The sequence below is a fragment of the Cynocephalus volans genome, chromosome 7 (genome assembly GCF_027409185.1).
Source record: "Cynocephalus volans isolate mCynVol1 chromosome 7, mCynVol1.pri, whole genome shotgun sequence".
NCBI classification, from domain to species: domain Eukaryota; kingdom Metazoa; phylum Chordata; class Mammalia; order Dermoptera; family Cynocephalidae; genus Cynocephalus; species Cynocephalus volans.
Genome location: NC_084466.1, coordinates 35,243,633 through 35,265,968, shown reverse-complemented (window position 1 = coordinate 35,265,968; position 22,336 = coordinate 35,243,633).

The following is a 22,336-nucleotide window of genomic DNA, read 5'->3' as shown; positions in this document are numbered from 1 at the left end:
CACTACTGGCACAAGAAGGGAAAGGAGAGCAACACAGTAACCCACACAGACTTTATCACATAAACAAAGAGCCTGAGCTGGCCCCTCCACTCCTGACCTGCTCTTTTAAGGGTTTTCCAATTCATAGGAACAGCGGCCCACATAGCTAGAGCCCCCCTTAGTCAGACATGGAATTAAGCCATGGCCTAAAGTTTTGATTCCTGTTGAAAGTGTTCCCTGGAGAGAGAACACTTTAAACTCCTATCAGTCACTCAAACCTTTTCCCAAATAACACATTTTAAATAAGAACAGTCAGGAGTGATTTAGTAGAAGTAGAAGGGAGAGTTGTGCTCACAGGCCTCCTCTGCAGTTTGGCTTTGTCTGGGCCCACATGGTGGAAGAACTAACTTCTAAAAAAAAAGCAATTGATTCTAACCTTTGAAACATCTTGCTAAATAATTGTTTGAAGTGTCTGTGTTCTTCCCAATTGAGAAGGTTTCCAAAAAAAGAGCCAAAGCCTCATAACCAAGAAATTACTAAGTTTACAGTTGGCCTTAAATTTAACAGCAAAGTTAAAGGCTAATGGTTTGACAAGTCCTCACCCATTTTTCTTCCCAAACTTAAAATATTTTATCAAAATGGGCCTCTCCCACTGTTTTAGTCCATTTCTGTTGCTTATAACAAAATACCTGGAACTGGGTAATTTGTAAAGAAAATGAAACATTGCTTACAGCCTCAGAGGCTGGGGAGTCCAAAGTCCAGGGAACACATCTGGTGAGGGCCTTCTTTGGTGGTGACTTTGGTGATGCAGGGCCTCACAAGGCAGAAAATGGCAGAGTAGAGAGCAGAGAGACTCACATGCTCTTATTTTCAAGTGCTCAGAACCACGCCCATGACCACCATGATTAATCAGCTGCTGCCTCTTCAGAATCTAATCACCTCTTCCAGGCCCCACCTTTCAATTACCATAATAGAATTTCCCACCCTCTTATCAGTCACAGTGGAGATCAAGCTTCTGATACATAAAACTTAGGGGACACAATTCAATCCATATCACCCACCGAAGCCTAACCATTCTGTTCCCAGCTCCCAGCGAGCCTGTGCTGCAATCCTGCCCAGCCCTCAGGAGGCCTCCCACACTTCCCAGGAAGAGGGGTCAGCACAACACAGCTCCCAGCCACCAGGCCAAAGTCTTGGATATTTTTCTCCTGCCCTAAAAGATGTCAGATCAAGGGCCACACGTTAGGAGGGCTCAGATGACTCTCTGAGTAAAACATATTTTACAAGCCAGAGCCTTTTACCAAGATTACGAATGGTCTGTGCGCCTATTTCAGTCTCCAACTGAGAGCAAATAATTTGTTTGCCTGCCCCCTCCGCAGCCTGTAAAGTGCTTTTCTTTATCTTTCTGCCTGTTTATTATACCGTACATGGGATCCCTGAGGGGAACCAACATTTTAAATCTGCCCCATAGCAACTTACTTCAATACTTCCTTCTTACTTCAATAGAGGCCAAGTAATCATCATTACCATCCATGTAAATGCAGTGTGATACTAGGGCTTGGGACCTCAACTTTATTTCAAGGATGCTGATGCCAGGAGACATCAATATTTTCAAATGTTTGGCACCAGAAATCCTCAAAAAAAATATGAACAACATATTTCTTATGAGAAATAAGATTTTACATCTAAAAAGCAAAGATTTAAACTAAGCCATCTAGTTTCACATTGTTTCAAAATACTTGTTTTGTTATCAAAGTCACTTAGCTTGGCATGTTCCAATGGGAAGCTCATTAAAACCTAAGAAACATCTTTGGCAAAGGTGCTACACCATCAGCTCATATTTGACATAAACACATGGCAAGGATCTGGATACCAAGATCTGTGTTTTATGGATGACCATATACTGGCACAGCCTCAGGCATAGACTGTAGACCTTACCACAGCACCACTACAGAGGATTAGAAAGTATGTGAAGTTTGTATTTGGTGTCTCCCTCTCTGTTTTAACACCTTCTTGTGCTTTATACAATCCCTTGGAAGCTTCTCTTTGTTCTCTCCTCTCAAACCCCATCTTCATTTTGCCTTCTGACTATCCAAAGCCCTTGCTTTGGCAGCCCCCAAAGCCTGTTCACATCAGAGGGGTCTGGGCTCTCTGAACTATCTTCCTGGGATGGCAGTTTTAAGACCCTGTACTGCAGGAACAAGCTCAGTCTGTTAAAAACAGTTTCATGCTGTGGAGATGTCAGGCACCATCTGGCGGGATGCTGTCACCTCTCCCTAGCAACGGCTCCCACATCCATGTCTCTGGTTACCTCGCCTGCTTCCCTAGTTACCAGGACTCCCATCTCTAGCACACCTCCCATCTCACTCCCATCAATTTGCAGCTTTCCTGGTGAACTCCTAGAACCTGTCCAAGGTGGATCCTACTTCTTCTGCCTCTTGGATCACAGACTGACCCTCAGCACCAAGGCTGCTTCAGTCCTCCAAGCCTGCAAAATCTGTTAGCCAAAACCCCCAGTTCCAGCACTTTAATTCAGTGTTAAACAATCCTATCAATCAACCCATTGGACCTCAATGCTGGATACACATTTGAATAACCTGGAAGCCTTTAAAAATGATAAACCCTAGGCACCATCCCCAGACATTCTGATTTAATTGGTCTGGGGTCGAGCAGTATTTTTTCAAGCTTCAAAGGTGGTTAAAAGGTGCAGTCAGGATTATGAATCACTGATATAACCCAAGAAATGCACAGCGTTGAGCCCCCTTCCACATGCAAAAAATAATTACTCAATAATGACTGGACAGACACAAATACCAAAGAAGTATCCCAGTTTAATTTAAACACGTAATTTTTCCAGACTTTTTAATTTGTCTAATATTCAATAAAATATATTTTTAGAATGATATTTTATGAAAACCAATCCAATTTTTTCTCTTCCAGGACAGCTCCATTGAACTGCATCATTCTCTGCTGAACATAGACTTTGTCTAAGTGACTCCCTGGCTGAATGTTACGCACCTTTGGAAACTATAATTCTTTCACACCTCCAAAGTGCTATGTAAAACCCTGAAATAGTCAGTTATATAATGAGAATGTCATTAACCATATTTTCAATTAAATCATCATAGCTTTTCACCTAGTCCTCCAATTCTTGCTAGTCAGGATGAGGTCCAGACACTAACAGCATGTTAGAAATGCAGTCTCTGTCCCCACCCCAGACCGACTGAATCAGAATCTGCACTTTAATAGATTACCAGGAGAACCCGGCTACATTCAGGTTTGAGAAGCACTACCCAGTCAACTGCTTTTACCAATCTTAGTTTTAGAATAACTTCTTTTAAGGCTTTCCCTTTGTGGCTTTAGCCCTATCCTTCACTGAATTTCTCTCCATGACTACTCTGCTTCCACACACTTTCCCTTCTCCAGTTTGCAGGCCTGTGGGCTCTCTACCCCCATGCCCACTGTCTGCAAAGCCCCCTCTGCTGTCTCTACCTGAAGGAAGCATTCCCATTTCTCAAAATCCCAATACAGCCTCTCCTTTCCAAAATCTTCATACATCTCCCCAGCCCACAGTGGTCTTACCTGCTTCCGATTTTATAGCACTTATCTATACATTCATCCAATGTTCCTGTTTTATTACTTAACCCTAATTTTGCTCTTAACTTTTCAAATACTTCTGCCTTGTCTCCCCCAATAGTCTATCACTTACCTGCCTTTGTACCTGCCATGGGGTTTTTACATAATAGATTTAACATTTGGTGTTTGGCTTTGACTTGGATCTCTGATGGCAAACTATATAACACAAGAAAACTATAAATCTGAGTCTAGACACTAGTAAAAAATTTACAGTCATTAAGCTTTGCTGATATTAAAACTTTCAATAGGCTGAACACATGAGTTGCAAAATAACATAGTATATAAACAGATACTGGACTACTTTAAATAACTACAGAAAATAGATATTAAAAATAAAAGCAAGACAATGTAATATCAGCTATCAATTAACAATATAAGTCGAAACACTTCATATTATTGTTACTGAGGACGACTAATCAAATAAAAATCAATAGCTGCCACTGGCCAAAGTGCATTAGCAGCCGCATATAGCGGCCTATAATGTGCAAAGAAAACCATGTAGGCCTCCTGGATAGCATTGTCTCTATCAGGGCATCAGCAGTCCCAGAACTCATCTGTTCTACTCTTGGATGGGATGACCCTATGCATTGCAGCAGGAAAATTCGGGGTGGGGCGTGGTTCTAAATCCTTTCTTACTCATTTCACAAAGTTCATAAATATTTATTGAGAATTAACTCTGTTAATTGGCCCTATGTCCTGTTGTAGGCCCTATGAAATATGAATATGACTAAGATATTGTCCTTGCCATTAAGTTGCTCACAGTCTCAGTGAGAGGAGATCTAAACAGGTCATTTTAGTGCAATGTAGAAAATACAGTACTGGAGTACTGTACTCTAATTAATACAGTACTAGAGTACCATATTATACACATGGTATCAGTGGAACACAAGGAAGGGCTGCCTAACTAACTCAACCTGCAGCAATCAAGGAGGGCTCTTTGGAGGTGGTGATATCTGAGCTGAGCCTTAGAGTAGGCAAAGGGGTTAGCCAAGTGAAAGATGAAGAATCCATACTTCAGTTAGGGAGAAGCATGTAAGCAAAGGAAAGAAGTAACCTGTATCATGGTATGTGAAAGGAGCCTTAGATAGTTTGCATTGTAGGAGGTTGGAAGCAGTGAGGTTTCCTCCGAAAGTAGTGACCATCTACTAGTTGATAAGCTTGGGTGCTTGGACTTTATCCTAAAGGCAAATGGAGAATATTTAGGCTTGAAAACTTAATGCAGCTTTCAAGATATGATATGCAAAGTAAGAACATCTTAGATTCTACAAGAACCACGACTACATTAAAAGCTGTAGAATCTTAGTCAACATGACTATTTAGAAACTGATTCAAATATTTTATAGGTCATCTCTACAGAAGGGTGTTGGAGGAAATGATCTCTGAGATAAATCCCTTCCGGCTGAGATTCTATTTTCTGATTCCAAATTCCCAACAAAACTATAGACCTATGATATGGATCTGTCCTTATAAAGACACTAAACTATACCACAGGACAAATACCACAGTGTTATCAATTTATAGAAGTAAAATGAAAAGAGCATTAAAAGTGTCATGGACTAAAAGGTCAATTGAGGACCGGAGCCTGCTTCTTCTCACTTCTAGCTAACTTCTCTTTCCAACAAACTACACTTTTTCTCCAATTATAGCTCATCATGTCAGGCTAATTTATGTGTTTATTATTTCTTTATTCTTTTCATTTTAGTTTAAAACATTTAGTAGATTTTTTTATTTGCAACTGTGATATTGTGAGATATATAACTGGTCTTCATCCCTGTCTCCTGGCATACAACCTCTAAAACCCTTGGAGTCTCCAAAGTGATATGTCTTTTTGTATGCTAATAAGTTCACTGATGGCCGGCAACCTCTAAGTAGCTTCAGATGGGGGCTCATCACTGGAAAGACCAAGGCAAGACTTTCAACCCCACCCCCCAACCTCAGGTGAGGGGAAAGAGAAGATTAAGTTGATCACTAGTGGCTAACGACTTAATCAATCATGCCTACTCCTATGGGTCAATTGTGTTCCCCCAAAGTTCATGTATTGGAAACTTGACCCCTGTTGTGAGAGTGTTAAGAGGGTGGGAAATCCAATTATGGTATTTGAAAAGTGGAGCCTTTAAGAGGTGATTAGATTGTGAGGACTATGCCCTTGTGAATGGATTGATCCATAAGTGTAGTAATGGGTGTGGTTCTGATGGCCATATAAGGAGAGAAAGTGAGAAGGTTGGCTCTCTCTTGCTCAGCCCATTCTCACCATGTGACACTGCACCACTGTTGAAGAAGGCCCTCATCAGATGTATTCCCTGGACCTTGGACTTCCCAGCCTCTGAACTGTAAGAAATATATTTCAGAGCATCCAGTCAAGATGGTGAAATAGACGGTCCCCAGCGTTGCTCACTCCCACTAATCAACCAATTTACAAAATGTACCAACAGCCAAGCTGGGGCCGCTGGAGCTCAGAGGAAGAGTAGACGAGACCTACAAAGTTCATGAAGGGGGAGAAGCCACGATGAGAGAAAAAAAAACTGCTCAGAGCATTTCGGGCAGTGGCTGCTTTAAGGCTGGAACTGCTGAGTGCACAGAGCAGGAGCTGGCAGAAGAAGCAGCTGTGTCTTTCCGATGGAGTTGCTTGGAGGCAGCAGGGGAGAAGAGGGCCTTGGTGGCTCCCAGGACTGCAAGACCACTAATAAGGTTCCTGTGGACCCACACAAGAGCAAGGAGCCAGAACAGCTGAAAATGCAGAGCCATTCAGAGTCCAGGGAGCCATTCAGAGGCCAGTGAGTTATCACAAGGGACCAGCACAGGGCCCACCCCATGGGAAGTGTTTACAGCATGGGCATTGGGGAGATGGACCCACTGGGAGAACACTGGGGCACAGCAAGGACAGCCAATCTGCCCCCCAATCAGCACAGGACCACTTAGAGGAGACTGGTTGGGAATGCAGAATTGCATGGGGTGCAGTTTCATGAAAAGATTCAGGCCCAGATCAGAGTTTCTATGCAACCCAGGTGCATCGGCTCTCTGGAGAGCCAGACGTACCTATAAGGTCAACCATTAAACCCTGAGCTGCACATAAAGGCTTCCCTAGGGAAACTGCAGCAAAGCAGCAATTTAGCTCAACCACAGAGCTCAAGTACTGGTCCCCACAGGAAGTTCCCCCGTTTTAGAAGTAAGCAAAGAACAAGAAATTAGTTCCAGCCCAGGCACGCCACCAGCACCTTGGGATCACAAGGGGACCTGAGGTATGGAGCTGGGGACTGGACCCACCCCACAACCAGGCACACTGCCAGCACCAAGGAGCATGCCAAAAACATCACCTCCATGTGGGTGGCCCACCACAGCCACCACAGTAACCTCAGCTGCCATGACGTCACAACCACTACGCAGATTGTCCACCAACCACTGGAGTGCATTGACACAAGGAGAGTCACCAGCAGAGATTAAAGAAAAGAAGAGGATGTCTCTCTCCACAAAGCCCATTCCAGAGTGACAGAAGAAGCATCTTTACTATGATTATATTGGGGGACCTGATCACATCTGTCAGCATTGGACAGATTATCTAGGCAACAAATCAACAGAATAACCATTACTCTTTCAGAAGGAGAGAAGAAATCTAGGGTAATGTGAGGGGGGAGGAGGAGGGAGAGGGAAATAGAGAGAGATTGGACAAGGGGCATAAAGAATAAGTACAATTTGCAGCAATATGCACACTAGTAATATTGATTTGATAAACATATGTCAACATTGAATCCCAAAAGTATGTATAATCAATTATGATTCAATAAAAAAATAAAAATATAAAAAAGAAAGAAATTTCATTTCTTTATAAATTACCTAGTTTCCGTTATTCTGTTACAAGCAACAGAAACAGACTAATACACGTACAAAATGAAGCCTCTATAAAAACCAAAAAGGACAATGTTTGGGGAGCTTCCAGATAGTTGAACAGGTGGAGGTTCCCAGAAGGTAGAGCCCAGAGAGGGCATGGAAGCTCCACACCGTTTCCCCCATACCTCAGCCTGTGCATCTCCTTATTTGTATCTTTTGTAACAGTCTTTATAATAAGCCAGTAAATGTAAGTATTACTCTGAGTTCAATGAGCCACACTAGCAAATTAATTGAACCCAAGGAAGGGGTCAAAGGAATCCCAGATGATAGCCAGTAGGTCAGAAGCACAGGTAAAACAACTGGGGTCTTGCTATTGGCACTGGAAGTGGGGCTCAGTGTTGCGAGACTGGGTCCTCAGTCCATGATCTGATGCTATCTTCAGGTAGATAATGCCAAAATCAAATTGAATTAGAGGACACCCAGGTGGTGTTCATGGCAGAGCTGACTAACTGCTGGTGGGGAGAAATCCCCATATACTTCTTAAATACCAGAGGTCACAGAAGTCATTGTAGTGGTGTAAGGGCAGAGAAAAGACATTTTATTTTTTCACCAGAGCAACCAACGTGTTCAGTTATTTGCTTTACACTTGCATGCACACATACACACACACAAAGAGATTTTCATTCAATTTTGAAAAAGTGAGAAGCTGGTTAATTTGAATATTGGATTCTGTAAAATTTTGCCTCAGTATAAAAAGCAAATTGTTTAGTCTAGATCTTCAAAACCATTAACCCAGAAGAGAAACAGCAGCAGAAAGTAATTCTGTTTGGCTCAGGCAGGTGTCAAAATAAATTATACCTAAAGTTATACACATATGTAAGCTGGAATAATTCAACTGCCTGCCTTTTAAATTAGTCATATGTCTCCAACCTGAACCACGTGCACTGTTTCCCTAGTGGCTTCTAGTCTCTGCCAGACTTTTCAAAACAGATGAAACTGACTGAAGCAGCCCTCACCTGCCAACCTCCCCGTATTTGGATGCAGCATCTCATTCTTACATCTCACCTGTGCAGGTATCGTTTTCCTAGAAGTGATATTATTTGTTGGCAATGGGTAAATGTCCATATTTACATTATTTTAGTCTTTGCAGGACCATATCATTAAGAAAAATAGTAATGATGATAAAACTTAGAATAATAGTAAAAAGGTAAATGTGATACTTTAAAAAGAAAAAGAAGGAAAACAGAGCAGTAGTGAAGAGATTGGGGCCAGACTGCAGGGTGTGACTATTAGTTTCCCCGCTTGCTAGAGAGGTGACTTTAGATAGGTCATGTAATCATTCAAAGGTCTCAGTTACCCAATGTGTAAAATGGGAATAATAATAATAGTTTCTACCTCATATGTTGTACAGATTTTTAAAAGTAATTTATATACAGCATTTAAATCAGAGCTGGGCACATAGAATACTGTATGCTGTTAGTAATATCATCATCATCATTGTCATTATTATAAGGTACCATAATAATAATAAAGTTCATCAATTTCATTAATTCTTTGGAAATACATAGAATATCACAGGGTATTTCATATTCATACAGACGAACACCCTCCTTTTCCAGCACTTCTGGGAATGTTTGAAACACAGGAAAAAGATAAACTCTTCTCAAGAGATTATATTACAAAGATTAGTTACCAGAAAAGTATAATGTGGCAGACAGTGTTGGTTGAATGATTGACCCCACTTCCAGCCTCTTCCCTAGTTCCTCTTCCAGCTTGGAATAGCCACAAGACAAAGTTTAGCAGGAAAGATTTCTCCCTTCTTCCTACTGAAATGACGGCTGGGCTGCAGGAGTCATCCTGTGGTCTTGAAGGAAACCCCAAAAGAATCAGAGACAGTGCTAACATAGCTGAGCCCCTGAATCAGTGCCAGCAACAACCCACCTACAGGTTTTTCATCCTGTATGCAAAATAAACCCCTTTACAATTGAGATGTCATATTCAGATTTTCCAACACAAAGCTTTCCTGACTGATACTCTACATTGCTCTTGAGACTATACAAGAAAAATCTGCAGCGCTCATGCTTACCCTTGCCAATGACACCTTTCTTTTCCTATCGTCCTCACTTCTTGCCTTCCAGAAAGCCAAACTCATAGTGGCCAGTATATCTGTTACTGGTGCTACTCAATACCCCTGACCCAGACATCACAAGATTTCTCTTCAGTGTCTCTCAGGAATAGGGGCATTTGTCTTCCCATTGACAGTTAACCACTTGTCTCTCTCCACCTATCAGTTTTATTATCTTGGCCAACTTTTCCAGTCTCCGGTGGTTCTCAAAAAGCCCTCCTGCACAGTCCTCCACCCCCACTGGCTCTCTAGTGAACTCTTGTTCCAGCTGTGTACACAATAAAATTGGCAAAGACTATGCAGTTTGTGACTAGTATTGCCAAGGAGCAAGTGTTTCCAATTGTCGTTTTGTGTTATTTTTATTTAGACAATCAAATTTTTCACTTAAATACATTATTAACATATTCTTCAATTGTCTATGGACTTATGATAGTATTTCTTCAGATCTAAAATGAACCATTTTGATAAAAAAAAAAAAGAAAAAAAAAACTGGAACTTGGACTAAATGGTGGATAATTTTTTTTTTTCTTCATAAAATTAGTCCATATTCTGGAACCAATTGTTTGTCTGTTTAATATCATATAAAAATCATGGTCACCTTGTCTAAACAGACAATAGCATCTACATGACACTGAAAAAAAAAATGCTGCCGCCAGCAGGATAGATTTTGTTGGCCTTTGAAAGTCAAGGGATTAACTAGTGTTTGTGGGGAAATGCTCTGAAAGATACAGAACCTGTCATATTTTCTGCTTCATGAACTAGTAACATAAACACTGGGAAGGCTGTTATGGGTGTGTTCCAGCTGTCTGCTAACAGATGAGGCTTTTGAGGTTGTAAGCCGAAGGAACAGCAAACACCATTCTGTGTTTAATAAGCCGTATACTCTCCAGTACTGAGATTACCCCGACAGACAGTCAGAACGTGGAGGAAAAAAAACCAAAACACAGTTCTTCCAAGTCACTGTGCAATTTTAAAGAAATCACATGAATTGTGAAAGAAGCAATTGTGACAGACATCATTTTTCTTTAAAATTCTATTTGTAAATTCTATAATTTACAAACAGCAGGGGGTTGAGCTGATGAAGTTAAAGTATTCAAATCACCCAAATTATTATTTGAAAGTGATTTAGGCCACAGGAGACAAAAAAACAACATTTTAATTTGTTCTCTAGCAAAATACACATATATAAATCCAGGTAAAATCAGGAACTCTCCCCAAATAAGAAAAATTTTAAATCACAATAACACATGAAAGTCATTTTCAGACAATAGCTCCAAATTTGGTCTAATCAGTCAGTGGAAGGACCCATGGAAGCCTCCAGTCTAACCTCTTACTTTACACAAGAAGAATCCCTTATAAAACCCCTGGACACAGTGTGTGGAAGGGGAAACTGTCCCCCTGTAATTCCCACCTTGAATTCTAAGTCTGGAAGAAGAACAAACAAATCCAAGTTGGCTTCCATATGGCAACCCATCCCATACTGAAGGAACCATTGTCCTCTTGCAAGGACCCTTAACTTCTATGACTGAGACTCAAATTGCATTCCCATTTTAGGTGCCCATGTCACCCTATCACCTTATACTTAGCTAGCAGTTAATAAAACTAGCCTCTTGATCTGCTAATGCCAGAGCACTCAGCTCCATGCTTATATTGACATTTTTAAGCTTAAGCTCAAACATGTATATTTATCCTTATTAATTAGTCCCACTTGATTACTCATTGGATAAATGTGTGTATAAAATCTGATTCAGTAGAACGAATCAAATTTTTAAATGCCCTAAAGGAAATTGGGTTTTTTTTTACAGAAATTGTATGACAAAAATTTCATAAAGCAAATAACTATCCTCCAACTGATTTTTTTGTGTAACTATCTTTTAACATATTAAATTTAGCTAAAATAGGGTACAAGTATATTAGGCTTTGAATTATACCATATTATGTCATTACAGCAGATCTTCTTTCCTGTGTTTTGATTAGGCTAATAGTAAAATCAGTTTATTTTCCATGAATGTAATGAAACCAAAAGATTAGCATGCAGAAGAGAGCCAGAAGGCCACAAGATGACCCAAAAAACTATGCCCAGGCAGAAAATTTCCATCAAGTACAATCCTTGTACAGCAAATCAAGAGTTAATTCTTTGGTTTAAAAGTTCCTCCCATTCCTTTTATATAAATGACATAATATTATGAAATAAAAACATTATAACTGATTAAAAATATGAATGTTTCATATTTACTCAGTTTTCATTTAATTTGATTCCACAATCGGATCATTCTCTTCAAGGGCTCTCTGTCAGGTAAGGGCTTGGGCAAAGCCTTCCTCAGGCTGACCCCAAATGACCTCTTGCCTCATCTCTGATGACACTCTACCACAGTCACCAATCCCACTCACCTATACTCTCAGCCCCACCCTTTTTCCAAACTAGTACTGATGAAAGAGGCATTTAGTAAGGTCTCAAAATAGTCTTGTGGCATGACAACCAGTATCTAGCATGTCTGGTTGAGCTCTGGGAACCAGAGTTGACCTCTGCCCTTCCCTGATGCTAACCCTACCCTGCTGCTGAGTACACCCTGCTTGGCCTTCTAACTCAGTTTCTAACTGAGCCTTCCTGTTTTCTTACTAGGGTTGAAGCACTTCCCTGCACCCAGACACTAAGCTGGGAACCAGATAACTTTCCTAGCCCATTACTAAATCCTCATTATTCAGTTACTGCCTGGGCTTCTGCCATAAATCAGAAAGACCTCCCAGTACCATCACACCACCTCCTACTAAACTTTAATTACCAGTACTCCTGACAGGGATCTCCAGTCAGACTGGAGATTGTGCCCAAATTTACCATGCATCTTTCAACATCACAATTTGAACTGCTGATACCAAAGAGCAACTTAAAGAAGAAATATACAAACCCATGTACAAAGGAAGACTCAACTTCTTTTTCTAAGGCATAAAAGGAGTCTCAAATAAATGAGGATACATTCTATGTTCCTGGGTAAGAATATTGAAAATGTGATTCTTGTAATTTTTTCCAAGTTACTAGCAGTTTATAGATTTAACTTGAACAAACATCAGAATTTCTCCAGAGTTTATCTAAAAGTAAAATGGGTGTGGAGAACTAAGGAAATTTACAAAAAGAATAGTTTTAGGGGGATTTGCACAATCAGATTGGAAAACATATTATAAACCATAACATTTAAGTCAGTGTGGTGCTGGCTCAGGAAAAAAAAACCCTAAAGGAATTCCTCTATATGTGAGAACATGCCATGTGATATATGAGTCATCACAAATTTGAAGAAAGTAAAAAAAGGATTTAGCAATTTATATTGGAAAAACTATTAAGGGGAAAAATTACTCGAAGCTTTACTGCATACCCCCTATGAAAATAAATTCTGTATATATTAAGAAAATATGTTTTTTAAAAGAAATTACAAAGCAGAAGAAAATGCATAAAAATATATTTGTCTTATGAGGAGGGACCTTTGAAACTGAAAAACAATAAAAGTAATCACAAAGGAAAAGGTTGATACTTTTGCATTAAATAAGAAAAATTAAAAGACCAATTACCAACTGAAAAAAATATTTACAGTAAATATGAGACAAATAGTTATCCTTAACACATAAACAGCATTTACAAATCTATTAGAATACACAAAGACTATAGTAGTTAAAGCATATTTATAAATAATCCTCAAAAGAGGAAATACAAGTAAAATAAATTTTTAAAGTTTAAGCCTAACTCAGAAAGAAATGCATATTTAACAATGAGATTGTTCCAGAGATCACTAAAACCTAAAATGAAAACACAAAAATTTTAGAGTAAGGCAAGTGAATCTGAATATAAACTCTTGCTATTTCTAGCTATGTGAGTTTGAGCAAATTACTTTATTCTTCTAAGCCTTGGCTGTTCATCTGTAAAACAGAAAAAATAGAAATGTATATATATGGTTGTTTTGAATAATAAATGAGATAATCAAGGTAAAGCGTTCAGCACAGCACAGTGCCCAACACATGATAAGCACTTAATAAGCATTAGCTAGATAGCATTCCTTCAATACATATACAAATATAGCACTCATGCAAGAAATATTTATAGACTATTTGTGAGTGACAGGCATTCTACTAGATGCTGAGGATTCCATCGGCAAAGAGACCAACATCATCTCTGCCCTCCTGGAGCTTATAGTTTGCCTGTGGTGGCAGACGATTAAACCAACAATTACAATTCAGTAGAACAAATGATATTTAAATGCAGTTGCTAGGGAAGCTTATAGGGCAACAATTCACCAAATGTGGGGTGGGGCAAGGGGTCAAGGACACAAAGTACTGAGAAGCCAGTTCAACCCCTCAAACTTTTCGTGAAACCAGTCTACTTGGTGGAGAAATTCTCTAATCAACAAAAATCAGGTGCCTGATGGTTGGATTCTTCCAGGCTTGAGATTGCTAAGCACACGGGAAAGAAGTGACATGGGAACAAAAGAGTTACATGGGGACAAAAGAGAGACTAAAGTGATAGAACATAAAATCTAAACAGGTTGGGAAATAAAGATAGAAGGTGGGTGACAAAGAGAGAAAAAGTAGAATAATTGAGGCTCTGAACAGCCTAATGAGACAAAGAATGAGATGTGTATGAGAGTATGCCCAGAGAGAGTGTCTGAACATACAGTAATATTTCAGCAATGGAGATACGAGTGAGGACAAAGTGCAGAGCATGCCCATAGAAAGAGCAGAAGAAGGGAGTTGTAGTGGAACCCTTAAAATGAAAAAAAAAAAAATCCTTCAACATTTATTTCATTAGTTTAGAAAGCTATTTCCAAATCATTAAAATTCTTTAAACCTAAAACCAAAAAGAACATAGTGGATGAAAGGAAATGAGATTGATTCTAAGACAGTGGATAGGAACTACAACAAACTTATAGAATGTTATAATAAAAGTGAATATCATACAAAATTTCCAGTTACTAATAGCTTCCCTAGTACCACCCATCAATTTCCTTGGAAAGGCATTTCATTTCAATGTATCAGTTCAAAGGAGATGAATTTGAAGCACTGAAGATCCAATATAAAACCAAAAACTAAACTTCAGGCATGTAAAAGCAAAAAGTAAAGTTCTGTTGGTCCTGATTCCTTTGATAAATAATTAATAATAAAACTGAAGGGCTAATTTCACTTTAAAAGTTCCAACTTGCTGAGATGAAAGTCCATTATCTCAAAATGACATACTAAATGATATTGCTTTTGGGGCCCCAGCACTTAATCCAAGGAAAAAGCCCTTCAGGCTTTTAGTTAAAGTAAAATCTTCTCAAAAGATAATCCATGAGTATTTTTCTGGTTATTACCCATTCACTAAAAACTTGGAAATAAACTATTAACGTTGGGGAAAAAAGAGATTGAGCAAAGTATGACTGACCTGTTGGCATTTAATTTCTTCTACAAAGTAAAATTCTACTTTTCTTTTCCATTAATATCTCAGATCCTTTTAATACTGTAAAGTCCTCTATCATATGTAACATCCAACTCAGAATATAGAAGAATAACTGAGGTTAACATTTTCTACCTCCTCTACTAAGTCCAGATCACTGTCTCCATCAACTAATTTACTGTGAAAAGTGGGAATCTTCACAGGTAGATATGGTAGGACCAGAATTCTTGGCAGGAAATTAATTTTTAACTAAACTTTTTAAAAAATATTTTTCTTTCCATGCAGTCTTTCTTTTAAAATTTTACCCAATGCAATAGTTTCAGCCTTAGAAAACAAGAAAGAAATTCTGTCATTTGCAAAACCATGGATGAAATTGGAACACATTAGGCTAAGTGAAATAAGCCAGGCACAGAAAGACAAATACAACATATACGTTCGCACTTACATGTGGAATCTAAAACCGCTGAGCTCATAGAAGCAGAGAGTAGAAGAGTAGTTACCAGAGGCTGAGGGGTGAGAGGTATGGGGAGATGACAGTCAAAGGTACAAACCCAGAGCTAGATAGGATGAGTACGGTTTGTTTGTTTGTTGAGATCTATTGTACAGCATGGTGAATATAGTTAATAACAGTGTATTCTACATTTTGAAATTGCTAAACGTAAATGTCAAATGTTCTCACCACAAAAAAAGTATTTAAAAATTTTTTTTAAATAATAATAAGTATTTGAGGTGATAGACATGTTACTTACCTTGATTTAATTATTCCACATTGTATCCATAAATAATAACATCACTTTGTACACCATAAATATATACAACTATACTTTGTCAATTTACAATAAAAATTAATTAATTAAATACAAACAAATAAACTTGCAGTTGGGTTTATTGTTCTTTTTAATTTGAGAATCAATTTTTATTCATTCTGCTTACATATGTTGTACATAGAAATTGAGACCTTTCATTGAAATTACACAAAATTCTAAAAATGTAATGAAAATGTAATTGTTGGGGGCTCAGAAAATTGAACAGATAAATCAATGTTTGACACTGATGTTTGAAATGTTTCAGTTTTAAAATTATAAGTAATAAATTATGTAAAATATAGGAAGAAAAGAGGAAACACACACACATACACACACCGAGAACTTTTTATTTTATTCTTCCAAATCCCAAAGTGATGCAGATGCTATTGATCAGTTTATTTCTCGCAAGCATAAAACTATGCCAATTACTTTTTTCCTATTGAAATTTTGGGGGGAAATGGGTATTTTTTTCTATCAGCTTCAAAAACTGGGGAAAATTTGGGGGCGAAAAACAGGTGAAGAGGGTATGTACATTTTTAGCAGAACAAAATACACTAAAGAAAGAGTGTATGTGCAACAGAAAAAAAATTATACCCCTTCACCCCAAGAATTAATAAAATGTTTTAAATTTTTTCCATAAAAGATTATTCTTTCATTTTAAAATGAGAAAGTGGAGCATAAGCACAATGGTATTTATTCCATGTTTCATTCTCTAAAGTAAATAACACAAAGTAACATTTCAACTTGACACAATAACAGTTAAACCATCACAGACCTGGGTTCTGTAACCTGTCTTAATTTGACAAGCTAATCTCCAAGACTCGGTCTGGAAAACTCGCTGACCAAAGTATTTTACGAACTATTCCTGGAATTATTAAGAAGAAAATAGGAAAACATATCACCCTGAAAAAAAAAATGCCTGAGTAATTTTTCTTCTTAGAACACCAGGGTAAAAATCTTGCAAAGATTTAAATTAACAGCACTGTCCCCCTGGAGATAAATTTAGCAATGACGTTTTGACCAGGAATATTTTTTTTTTCTGCTGAGATACATAAGAAGAGACAAGCAATAATCACGTATTTGTTCTTTTCTTCCCTAGGGTAAGAAGGGTTTATCTACCTTTATTCTTGATTGCAGCATAAATTTAAGATAAGCTGCTCCCCTTGTAGACAATCCACTTGTAGAAGCTTTGGCCTTAGTGTCTCTGTTTCTCCAAGTTTTTCCTCTAAGAAGAAACACTTCATGCTCAGAGAAAATCTGTCACAAAATGATGCATGCTTGGAAAGTGTGAATATGACTCTGCATTTTTCTTTTAAAATTAGTCATTCCAGAAGAAGACAGATCACTAAAACTTGCCCTAAATATCAAAGCTTTTATCAGCAAAAAAATTTAAGATTCATGAGTGAATCAATGTAGATAATGATTAGAGTTTAAATCAAGAGAAGAAATCTAAATCATTAGCCAAAGTTCTGGAAATCAAAGAAGAGATGACAAGATAAGTATCAGCCAAACTTAGTCACAAACAAGCTTTTTGCTTTTATGAAAGCTCCAAATACAATGTCATACTAATTCACTTTGTTGATTAAAATGACAGTTTTTTCTACATATTGGAATAAATATAAATGCCTTTAAACATTTATATGTGGTCCAGAAGCTGGCAATATATTCTTTTAGAATTAGAACAAGATTAAATTTTCAACCAAAAATGTGACCAAAAGAATGACAAAAATGGAGGAAAGATTTCATACTCACTTGGAAAATAGATTTGCCAATTCTCCTCTTACCTTTGTTCTTACATTGATGAGGCATTTAATCTTGTCTGACTTCCTTCAACAAAACCAATGAAACTGTTATATTAGCTAACAAAAATTATTTTTTTAGAAATTTGAAGCTTTGCTGTCAAATCTTAATCAGAACATGTGCTCCCAGGCCAAGTAGAAATCTATCACCAAGTGGGTGGAATCTTTCTTCTGCAACAGCAGTTGCCCTGTCTCCAAGTCCAGAGCAAAGAAAGACCTTTTTGACTAAAGTCACTGAAAAGACAGGCCAAGAATAAAGTGTAAATGCCAACTGTTTTTGTAGAACAGGCCTGTCCTTCTTTAAGACAGAACTTTATAATTAGATTAAAATTTAGATTTTGAATATAAGAATCAAAGAGGCTTTTTTTTCTTTTTTTTAAATGTCCTTTTTACCCAAGTTTTGTAGAAAATATTGCTGGAATATGACCATAAGTTTAACATATTAAACTGGATAAAATCTGAAAAATATTTTTAGTACAACTAGTTTATATTTCCAATGTACTACTTCCATTCATTTTTCTACTACCTCTCTCTTGGTCAATTTTCTACTCCTTTGTCTTTCCTTTATTCCTATCCTTAGCTTGGGGAAGCTTCCATGACTCAACCTTCTTCCAGTTTCTTTTCTCTCTCCGTTTGATATTTCATAGGAGGGTCATAGCTGGATAGCACTTTCTACATTTTACAACAATTATCACATTTGGGCCTCATGGCCATCCTGAGACATAGTCCTGGAAGATACTATTATGTTCCATTCTATACCTACCTGAAACTATATACCTATTAGATGGTAACATAAAATCTCACAAGAATCTTCCCATTTTTTTCATCCCCTCCAAAGAGACCAAAGAAAAAGGGACTATATCTTTTTCATCAGCGTGGCCCCAGCAGCTAGTATAGTCCACAGCATGTCATAGATACTCAGCACATACGTATTGAATAAATGAATGAGCGAATGAGTGAATGAAAGCTATACTCATATTTATATGACACCTTACACTTGTCAAAGTTCTTTTATATATATGAACTACTCTGACAAACACAACGTCTTATAAATTAGAAAGATCAGTTACTTTGGTCCTCCATGTTATGATAAAGAAATTTTGGCTCAGGAAAGCAAAAGAAATTTATTCATGAATGGTCAATAGTTGTGTCAAGCTTAGAGCCTAAAAAATGTTAATATGAGAAGAATTTTCCACCCCATATGAACCTGTAGACTATTCTCTATTATAAAGTTACAGTTAGGATAAATGAGTTATTGCTAGTTATTTTCATCATTCCGCATAGTCCCAACAGGGTGTATGTGTATATATTTATGTCACATGTGCTAGGCTATTGAAATATGGAAAAAAAACACCTTGCATATTTTTACTAACTGATTGCCTCTAAGCAGTACATCAAATTAAACTCAATCACTTGGTTCTTTCTAAATTTTAAAATATGTAATTCAAAGATCAAAGTTTTCTAATAACTATTTAAGCTAACAGTCCCTCATGTCACTGTTCTATATTAATACTCCTTTAAACAAAAAGCATTTGTGACCTGAAACATTACATGTCTGTTCACATGCGTGTGCACGTACACTGTTTCCTGCAATATTCATCACGATTCACAGCCTTGCCTTTTGAGCCTCCAGACGGCCCATTGGTTCTGTTCAAACTGAACTTCAGGATTCCTCTTTCCTAATTTCTGGCTGCCAGCAGGAGCTGCTTGGGGCAGCTGTTCCCCCATGGCCAGTTGCTCCATCCCACTGCTGGGCCTAAGTTTCAACATAGTCTTCAGGCTCTTCCTCTGGCTACCTCGCTCATAGTCATAGCCAGTCCTTGATCAGCTATGCAGAAAGGGGAAAGGGGCAACATTAATAATGGGAAATATCATCATCAAAGGAAAACTTTTTGAAAGAACAGGAATTATTATACCAGGTGAGACCTGTGATCTCTGTTTCTGGTCTCTGATGGCAGCAACTAGACTTGTGGGAGAATTTGTATATTTGTGTATAAAGGGTGTATTTCTTGTTATTCATTCATTCATTTATTCAATGATTTTAATAAAGAGTGTAGAATATATAAGACCTGGGAGCTGGAGAGAGTTGGAGAATACAGAAAAAAAAAAGGACCGAAAGAAACACAAGTCACCGTCTTCAAGGAACATAAATCGAGACGTCCAGCTAACTACATAACATGTGCTCTGTTCTCTCGGACTCTGTGCTCCTGTACCTGCTGCCCCTCTGCCTGCACAGCCCTACACCCCATATCACTCCTTATGCCACTCTCCACTCTCCCTCCTGCCTAGTTAATGCTGATTCATCCTGATATCTGACATCCAGTGCTGCCCACTGGACGCCCTCCCTCAACCCACCTGCCAAGCACAGTAGTTGCCCCTCTTCGATGTGCCTTCCACTTCTACCTATCATCACATTTGATATTAATTGTTCTATATTTTAATTATTCTATATTTTATTTTAATTATATTTAAAGTATATTTAACATAACTATATTTTAAATATAATATATATGTGGTATATTTTAATCATATTTAATTCTATTTAATAAATATATTGTTGTACATTTTAATTACTTACTCTCAATCTCCCCGGAACCCAATATCATTTAGGAGGCCCCCAATAAATGTTTCCAAGTAAAACAATGAATTATTGCATTATAGCTATAAGACAAAATGATGCAAGCTCTTAGAGGTTAAAAATGCAAGTTTTGAGTCAGATTGTTGAGCTCAAATCCTTTTCTGACACTTACTAACTGAGTAAACTTGAGCAAAGTACAGAGAATAAAGTCTCCTCAAGCAACAGGAGATTTTTGGTGAGGATCCTGTTATGGTTAATTTTATATGTCAACTTGGCTAGGCAATTGTTCTCAGTTGTTTGATCAAGCACCAGTCTAGATGTTCCTGTGAAGGTATTTTTTAGATGTGACTAACATTTAAATCAGTAGATTGGTTAAAGCATGCTGTGGGTAGGCCTCATCCAATCAGTTCAAGGTCATAAGAGAAAGGACTGGTTTTCTGAAGAAGGAATTTCTCCTCAAAAATGCAACATACAAACGCTGCCTGAGTTCCTGAGTTTCCAGCCTGCTGTCCATAGAATTTGGACTCAAGACTGTAACACGAACTCTCACCTGAATTTCAAGACTTCAAGCCCTACAAATTTCAGACTTTCCACTCCCCACAAATGGCATAAGCCAATTCCTTAAAATAAATCTCATGATAGAGAGATATATGGATAGATAGATAAAATATATCATATATAATATTATATAATCACATATAATTATATTATAAAATTTCTAAATACATAACCATAGATATAATATTGGTTATGTTTCTCTGGAAAACACTGACTAACATAGATCTATTCTAGGGCACCATCAGTGGCTACAGCAGAGACCCCTTCTGACATATACTCAGTTACTCTCAGGAACAGGGAAGACTTGGAAGTTCCATTCGTTATGATAATGGAAGGGACTGAGTTAGGGATGATGGCAGTATTCACGGTGTTAGTATGAATGAGCATTCATATAACATTCACAGTGCTCATAGTATTGCAGTGAGTCCTATTATGTTATTATGACATTATTAAATTGGGGAGTAGAAATGCTTATGAGTTTGGAGGGAGGTGGTGTTTGACCAGGAGTAGTCCAAATTCTGGTGCAATGTTCATCTACATCATAGACTAACTGCCCCCTCTAAAATGCAGTTCCTTTATGTTATGGGAAATTGCTGTGAGTGTCTTGAATGTTCTCAGTGGGATCAGTGTGGGCCCTTACAGATCACTCCAAGTTTGGGAAATATTACTAAACTAAACTGTTGCAAGGGCATTACTGAGTAGACAGGTTTTATACCCACTGGATTGGTATTGGGCTGTATCATCCAATATAGTAGCCACTTGCTATATGTGGCTAATTACAGTTAAATAAAATTAAATTAAAAATCTAGTGCTCAGTTTCATTAGCCACATTTCAAGTGTCCAGTAGCCACATCTGACAAATGGCTATTATATTGAACAGTGCAGATATAGAACATTTCTGTCATCACAGAAAGGTCTATTGGATGGTACCAGAATGGCATGCTCACTGTAAGGCTGAGGATGAAGGCAATGGGAACACAGTCTTACCAGAGCTTTCCTTACTGAAGGATGACCTTAAGATTTCTAGGAAGATACTTGTAGAGAGAGATGCCAGGAAAAGAATTGTTGAGTCCTTTGCCTCAGATATTGAATTTTTAAAGCTGATCCATTTCCTAGAAAGTGAAATGAATACATTGAAAGATATGGCCAGATCTCCATGGCAATCCCCAGCCCCACTGCATCATGAAAAAGTTATGCTCAGATAGTGGGGCACAGGTGGGGTGCATAATTCAACAGCCCCTTTTGGAAGCCATGAAAATCAGAAAATTGGTAATTTTCTGGAGTAATCCTGTACAAGTCCCTGAAAAAGAGATTCCTGGAAGCTGGTTAAACCATACAGCTAAGTTGAGGAAGGGCAAGTTCAAGAAAGAAAACCATGGAATCCAATAGAGAGTTTGTGAGTCCTTCTCTCAAAGGCAGCCACATCCTCAGGCAACTGAAGATACACAGGTGGTGGGGGCTATGGGAAGCTTAACCACGTAAGCAGCAAAAAGAAAAAAGGCTGGAAACATTACAAGAGACAGTACAAGGAAGAGAACTGGATAAATAACTGGAGGTGGAAGAGCTTCTGGGCCTACAATTTCCAGTGTTGACAGTTACAGCAAGAACATTTTC